Source organism: Haliotis asinina, chromosome 6 (assembly GCF_037392515.1).
Source record: "Haliotis asinina isolate JCU_RB_2024 chromosome 6, JCU_Hal_asi_v2, whole genome shotgun sequence".
Classification (NCBI taxonomy): Eukaryota; Metazoa; Mollusca; class Gastropoda; order Lepetellida; family Haliotidae; genus Haliotis; species Haliotis asinina.
The window spans coordinates 20,970,059-20,977,667 of NC_090285.1; positions in this window are offsets into that span (position 1 = coordinate 20,970,059).

Consider the following 7,609-nt stretch of genomic DNA (forward strand, 5'->3'; position numbering starts at 1 on the left):
TTTATAGGGCGTGTTGTTGTTTCCTGTTGAAACTGGTTTTAATATTTCATATCAGCGGATATTGACTGGATCCAAATTATGTTTGATACATTACTGGAATAGTCTGGAAATGTATCTATCTCGGTAAGTATCTAATGATACTTGTGCGAGTCTGTGACATTGTAGGTGTGAAGCTTGTTGACTAGAATATCTGGATTAGTGAGTCTTTCAAACAAAGGATTTTTTCCAACATAGGAGGATTGGGTTTGATCAACGTATTATTTTTTGGCTGAAGATGGGGTAAGTCAGTTGAACGATTTACTAAGGCCATTTTCCTCAGACGTTCAGGAACCAATTGTTTGCTTTTGTTTTTCAATCCGAACTGTTGCTATGGAAACATGTCTAGTCGCTGCTAAGAAGGGCACAAATTCGGGAAGTGCATTCGATCCCCACTGGACTGAAACTTGCATCGGCATTATAGTCTGTCTGCAGTGAAAACTTACAGATGAATTTCACTTTAAACAAAAATGTAAACCGAATAAAGTGAAAATAAGATTGCGAATCCTCATAATTTACCTTGCCAACTGAACGTTTAAATATCAGAATTCTTTCCAACTTAGGATAAAAATCGTTTAACAAATCGCTATTACTGGTTTGGATTACAAGAGGTATATGCACATTATATGAAACACCGAGAACAAGTAGGGTTGGTCAAAGTATCACGTCCCGCACGTAAATTTGTTTCACTGTTCCATTTACTTCGCTTACCCCCTTTAATACAAACTAAGAATAGCGATTTGAATCTATAATCGGTTCTTAAGCAACTTTTATCCTAAGTTGAAAAAAATTCTGAAATTTAAATGTTCAGTTGGCAGGTTAACACCATGAGGATTCACAATCTCAGTTTCACTTTTTTCGATTTACTTTTGTGTTTAAAGTGAAATTCATCGGTAAGTTTTCACTGCAAACTGACTAGATGTGAATCGAAATATTAGTTGAATGTTTCATTTGTTGGTGTATAACGCCACAGTCAGCAATACTCCAGTTGTACTTCGGTGGTCTGTACCAGACAACCATGTATCGATATCATATCAGATCGATCTATGCAATTCGGATAAATACGAGACCCGTGAAGGTCCCGGGGTAGAATAGGCCTTCAGCAACCCATGCTTGCCATAAAAGGCGACTATGCTTGTCGTAAGAGGCGACTAGCGGGATCGGGTGGTCAGACTCGCTGACTTGGTTGACACATGTCATCGGTTCCCAATTGCACAGATCAATGCTCATGTTGTTGATCACTGGACTGTCTGGTCTAGACTCGATTATTTACAGACCGTCGCCATATAGCTGGAATACTGCTGAGTGCGACGTAAAACTAAACTCTCTCACTCACAGATAAATACGAACCAAGACAGGTATTCTGGCCATCCGATCCCATGGTTAAGTATGACAAGCATGAGTTGCTGGACCCCTATCTTCGATCACGGGTGGAATTTCATGATGTAATTGTAGTTTGTATCAACAAGTCATGTTCAGATACAATGCAGTGATGTAAATATAAAGGAAACATGAAAATTGTATTAAAAGAACAGTGAATAATATATTCTGACGCCACACACCGGGATTTCCCCTCTTGAAATTTAAGACCATAGGCTTAAAAACGGAATCTTTCCCCGTTATTAAGCCTCTGGGTTTAAGTCAAGGTTTAACATTGTATTGTAGGGAGTGTCATCAATGTGCAAAACTGCATGGCAAACGGCTGCATATGTAACGTTTATAAAGCAGTAATAGATGTTCCTGTACACAGAAAGATTGGGAATCATAAGAGAGGTCCGACTTGGCTGTAAGTTTGGTCTGGAGGAAACTGAAGCCAATCAGGAGATGATGACGTCGGCGACGAAGCTGATCGAGGAGGATCCGTTTGACTACGACTTAAAATGAGGCCGGTTCAACACAGTGACACTCACTTGAAAAACTGACGTTTTTAAAAACTGAAAGTTGCAGAAGTATATAATTATGCATTTTTTAATGTTTGTCTATGGTTTATGTGTTCTGTATTATTTTGTTTATATTAAGGTTCATTCGATTTTATCGTGTTTTAGAATCATTTTCTTCAGTTAGAGGCATTTCCCAAATTTCAGCACTGGGCACTGGGCTGAATTACGTTTTGTCTTTTGGGTTTTTATATTTTTGTTTTTAATTTTTTGTTGTTGTTTTTTTTTTTTTTTTTGGGGGGGGGGGGGATTAAAGCGAATCCGTTCTCTTCATTCGAAAGGAATATACTCCACAATATAGCGTCCATTTCCAATTGTTGTTAAAAGTCTCCTGTGAAACGTAAACTTTCTCTATATACATTGTAGGTTTTTAAACACATCTTATTCACATTCAACATGCATACTCACAGTGTATGCGGTGTATTGATTATCCGGCGTCAGGACCAACTCAGATTTCACTTATAGCAATGTTGCTGAATGTTTATGATCACATTTACGGATTTCTCGCTTGTATGTTCATAATATTCACCTGATAACGGATAGCAAGGGAATCAAATCTTAACCAAGCCACTGGCTGATTCACAAGAAAAACGGAGAAAAATCTGAAAGAGATATAAAGATCAGGGATTCGAAATCACTACCTCTGAAGGCATTGATGACGTCATCAAAGCACTACGGTTTAAATCCAAAAAAAAAGGTGAAATGTTTCTCGGGCATCGGCGCGTCACTTTTAATTGTGCGCCTAACAGTTTTTAGTGCCATTGTCCATTATAAGAATAAGTGTCTGTAAGAACGTGGGTGACTAAACTTCCCAAACTGTATTTGCGACGCTTGGGACTATGATTAAATTACTGTTAATGCAATACAGACAATGATTCTCAACAAAACCACCCTTGTACTCGCGTTTAATATAATTCCGAGTCGCTTCATACTAAAGGAAGTCATCGAGGGATACTGTTGCGTCTGAAGTCCTAAAATAACACGTGACCTAACTACGTCACAGAGAGGTACCTCCTCAGCAGACGACACCGGTGACATGGGTACCAGGCCTGAGATACCTCTAGACGCTTAAACTAGCAAGCCTCGTTCGGGAGTGAACCAATGAAGATCTGCCTTAGAAATTGTCTTCAGTAAGGCATATGCTTGTCGTAAGAGACGAATAACGAGATTATATGGTCAGGCCTGCTGATTTGGTTCACACGTGTCATCTCCACTGAGTAGATTGATGCTCATGCCGTTGGTCACTGGATTGTCTAGTCCAGACTGGATTATTTACAGGCCGCGACCATATTGCTGGAATATTTCTGAGTACGACTTAAACCTAAACTCACTCACTATCCATGTATTCGCTGCAGTCCGACTTGACATCTGGAAATCAGACATGTTCAACAAGTATAAAGCTACATTAGACGGCGTAAAACTTCACTCACTCACATGGTGAATACTGTTCAAAGCAGAGTTAAACCCCGACTCACACACTCACTCACTTATCACTCTGCTGCAGTCCTCCAGGCACTTCAGGAACATGTGTTTACACGGACACAACAAACACCACAAGTATTTTAGAATAGTTTATAACAAAACTCGATGTATCATGTATTTAACAAAATAATACGGTTATAGTGACCCCGGTGACTGGAGAATGGAGAACTGATAGCGTGTGTTGGCTCTAGAAGGATTAATTCGTTGGTGAACCCGTGTATACAATAACACTGTGCAACAACACGCAATAGCACTAAGCAACTCAGTAAGACAACCATACATACACTTATCGATTCTAATTTTGCACACCTTAAAGCATGTGCTCAACGGAGTGAATATAAACCGGTATTAGAGTTGCCGTGTATATCACAACACCACACAAGACACAAGCGCTCAGATTACAATTAGATTATTAACATTTTGCTGGAAAGTCTTCCGATATCAGGCTCTCACGGAAGACTCGAAGGTGCTATGCACACAATACTCCTGGTGAGGTACGTGTGTGATTCGTTCCAATATTGCTTAGCACGTGACGCACATAGATCAATAAATAAGTATAATAAATAATCCCATTTCACGCCCCTCGAAAGCAAATTCAACTCCACCGAGAAATGACGTATTCTGACCGAGGTGTGTACGGTGTCCAAACAGATCGTCGAAAAATCGATGCGATCCGACTCGATACAATGTAAACAAACATTTACACCTTCCTTTAAATAACATTGTCAAAAAAGCGTCTCGATTCACTTATCAAAAATCGTACCTGAACAAGACACATACATTTGAGCCATTCCAATATTGCTTAGCAAGGGGCGCATATAGATCAATAAATAAGAACATAAATAACCCCAATTCACGACGCCCCTCGTTAGTCAATTTAACTCAAGTAACAACGTATTCAGACCGATTTGTGACCCTATGCCAAACAAATCGTCTATATATATCGATACGATCCTACTCGATGCAGCGGAAAGAAAACCTCCGTATGTCACGAACGCAACAAATGTGTATAATACCTCTAAGTAAAATTTAAAAGTACATCTTTCAAAGAGGGAGTTACATCCTCCTTTAAATCCTCAATAAAGCGTTTCAGTTTTAGAGCATATCCAGGCTTAAATCACTTAAAAATCTTATCTCAATAAAAGCACACGTATTTGTTATGAAAATTGTACATTTTAACAGTGAAGCCAGTGTATAACCAACACATCACTGCACTGAAAGAATACATACACATGCATTCCTGTGTCGTATTTGTCATACCATTGGAAAGTCATGTTATCCAAAAATACCCTTGAGTGATTGTCATGGTTTGGTTCAAACAATGGCACATACGACCGAATTGGGGTTGTCTTTTGTTCCAGAGGATGTTGATGTCGATGCGTGTCCAGAAATGAGATGGAGAACATGTCTGTGGCCATACTTGACTGCTGCAGCCTCAAGAGTTAATGGAGTATAGGCACCAAAGAAATTTTCCCTGTGGGACAGATCTTGGGTCGTCAAGTCCACCGATCCATTGCATAATAATGCCTTCATTCTTTCCTCATCTCCTGCAAGTGTCGCATGAGCGAACTCAATCGATGCTTCGTTCTTGATTAGCAATTGAATTAAGCTGTCGTCTGCTCCGCTCACTTTAGCAAATTCTATCAAACTGTTCTTGCCTTTGCTGATGTTGACTCTGCACCACGACTTGACTAGTTTGTTGACCCGGAATCTGTTGTTATCTGCCACCGATTGCCACAAACCCGGGGAGAACTTCCTGAAGGAACATCGATACTCTGCCGCGAAATACCCAGCATGCTTACCTATAAGTTCTTCGTCGTCCGAATCCGCCGTAGCGCCACATTTCAGTACAGCTACCATCATCTGAAGTAGATTGCTTTTGATTGAGAGTTGCAGGGCTGTCTGCCCATCGTTGTCTCGGTGATCCAAATCAATCTCGGAATTAGACAACAAATAAACAAACGGTACATACTGCTTCTCTGTCGTCGACCGTGCAGCTAGAATCACAAAATGTAAATACGTCCTTCTCGTAAGTGTACATCTTGAATGTACATCTTCCCCTTGTCCGATACATAACAGAGCCGAGGCGATATTACACGATTTGATACATCTGTACAGTCCAGTGTCCGTGAGACCAGTACCGTCACCGACGTCCCTCGAAGGTGCATTCATTCCTCAAGTCCACATATTCCGTTTAGGCAGGCCTCCCCAAGTCGGTCAGCTACGGCTTAAGATAAATGTCGTCTGCTATTTCAGCCATCTTGCCATACTAGTCCACCCTTCTTTCAAACCACACAGACTGTGATAGCTTGCTTCTTCACTCTTGTCGGCGAAGACAGCGAACATTGATTAGCCAATTTAGCCTCAATATCCCATGTGACAGGTACAAGTTGTAATCAAAGTTCACCCGTCGCTATTGAGTTCAACCTTTACGAAGCCGATTGCATTAATCATTAATCAACTACGTTAGCTTTTCCAGGCCGGGCTCTGAAAGCAGACACTAGTATACCTTTGTAGTGATCATACATTGTTGGAATGTTCAGCTCTATGCCCTTTCAAATGGCTGGCTGTCAAACGGCAGCAAACCAACAAGGTGAACCACTTTGAAAATTACCTGACTACACACGCAAATACTCAAACCCAACTGAACATGCAACAGTTAGGCATGGCTTGTTCTTTGTCGTGTTTGGTCTTGACTGCACCGAATCAAGTATGTTATTGGCTAGCTACTGGCCTGGAACCTTCACTGAAGCGTGCTATAAAGTACCTTCGCGACAAGCATTTGTTGTGCCAACCTCGCTATGTCTCCATGTTTAACTTGGATATACAATAACGTAGAGCGGTACGAGTACATACTGATAATGTTTACATTTGGCCAGCTGATCACAATACCACCTAGAGGCATATATGTTGATATGTCGTATTAATCACCTCCTTCTCATACGAGATCTAGTTCCCATACCGGATTAGTCGGCTAAGAAAGAGACCCGTTGATCTGTAATGTTGAATGTGTAGATTGTTTACATAACTGTTATTTCATTACTTAGTTCTTACAATGTAAATGTGATCAATCCATATTTAATCAAATGCGCGACAAACATTATCTCGCTTGGGTAGCTCTGTGGGTTCTCTCGCTCCGCCTAAGTCCTTGATTCGATCCCCATATCGGTACTACCGTTCGAATGCGAAACCCAAGTCTGATGTCCGTCGTCGCGTCATTGCTTGTATAATGTGAGCGGCATAAAACTATATCTGCTTGTTCACTGACTTTAACGAAATAAAATAAAATATCAGCATGTTACTGACGAAACAAATATTACCTGTGTCATACATGTTTGTATGCTCCTACTCCAAAAGCCCTTCAACTCTGAGGCGACATGAAGTAGGTCCGGCACATGTTTTATTTGACTAAAAATATTCGATTTAATATTTCAGATGTAGATAGTATATCAACATTTAAAGCACAAGAACATGTCCTATACTACTCAAAAGAAGTTATAGATTTTAGGAAACTTATAATTTGCATAAATCTAGGTGATAGATGTACGAACACGTCACTGAGCATGTTGGAATAAACGTGGGTGGGAGTGGGGTGGGGGATGGGGTGGGTCTGCTGGGAATACCTATCCATATCTTTCCCATAATTAAGTTGCTTATCAACTATTGCGCGAAAGTCAAGCAAGCCTCAGCTGACTTTTTCTGTTTACATATCAGTCATGTAGGACAAGTGACAAACACAGTTAGACTGCTTTGTCGGGTTTCGGTTCATACCAAGCTACTGGTCTGCAAACTACGGGTGGAAGTCGCGGTGGCTGAGCGGGTTAGGCGGCTGACTGTGAGGGTGCGGGTTCGAATCCCGGATGGGGCTCAACCAAATAAGTACTAGAATATGCACCTTACTGAGAAAGTGAAATCCCAAATATGACATATGTTGCATTTGACAACTTTCTAAACGACATTGTGTAATCAAAACTACGGGTGGGAATTAACGGCAGCGAAATCGGTTCTCTGTTAAGTCGTCCGTTGCGCAAAGCTACTTTTTCGCTAAATTACAATGCTATGTCACAGGCTCGTGATTGTCGTATCGCTGAATTCGCTTTGCCCAAACGGTCGAGTTGACCAGGTTTTGTTGTTTTTGTTTGATTCGGTTGTTT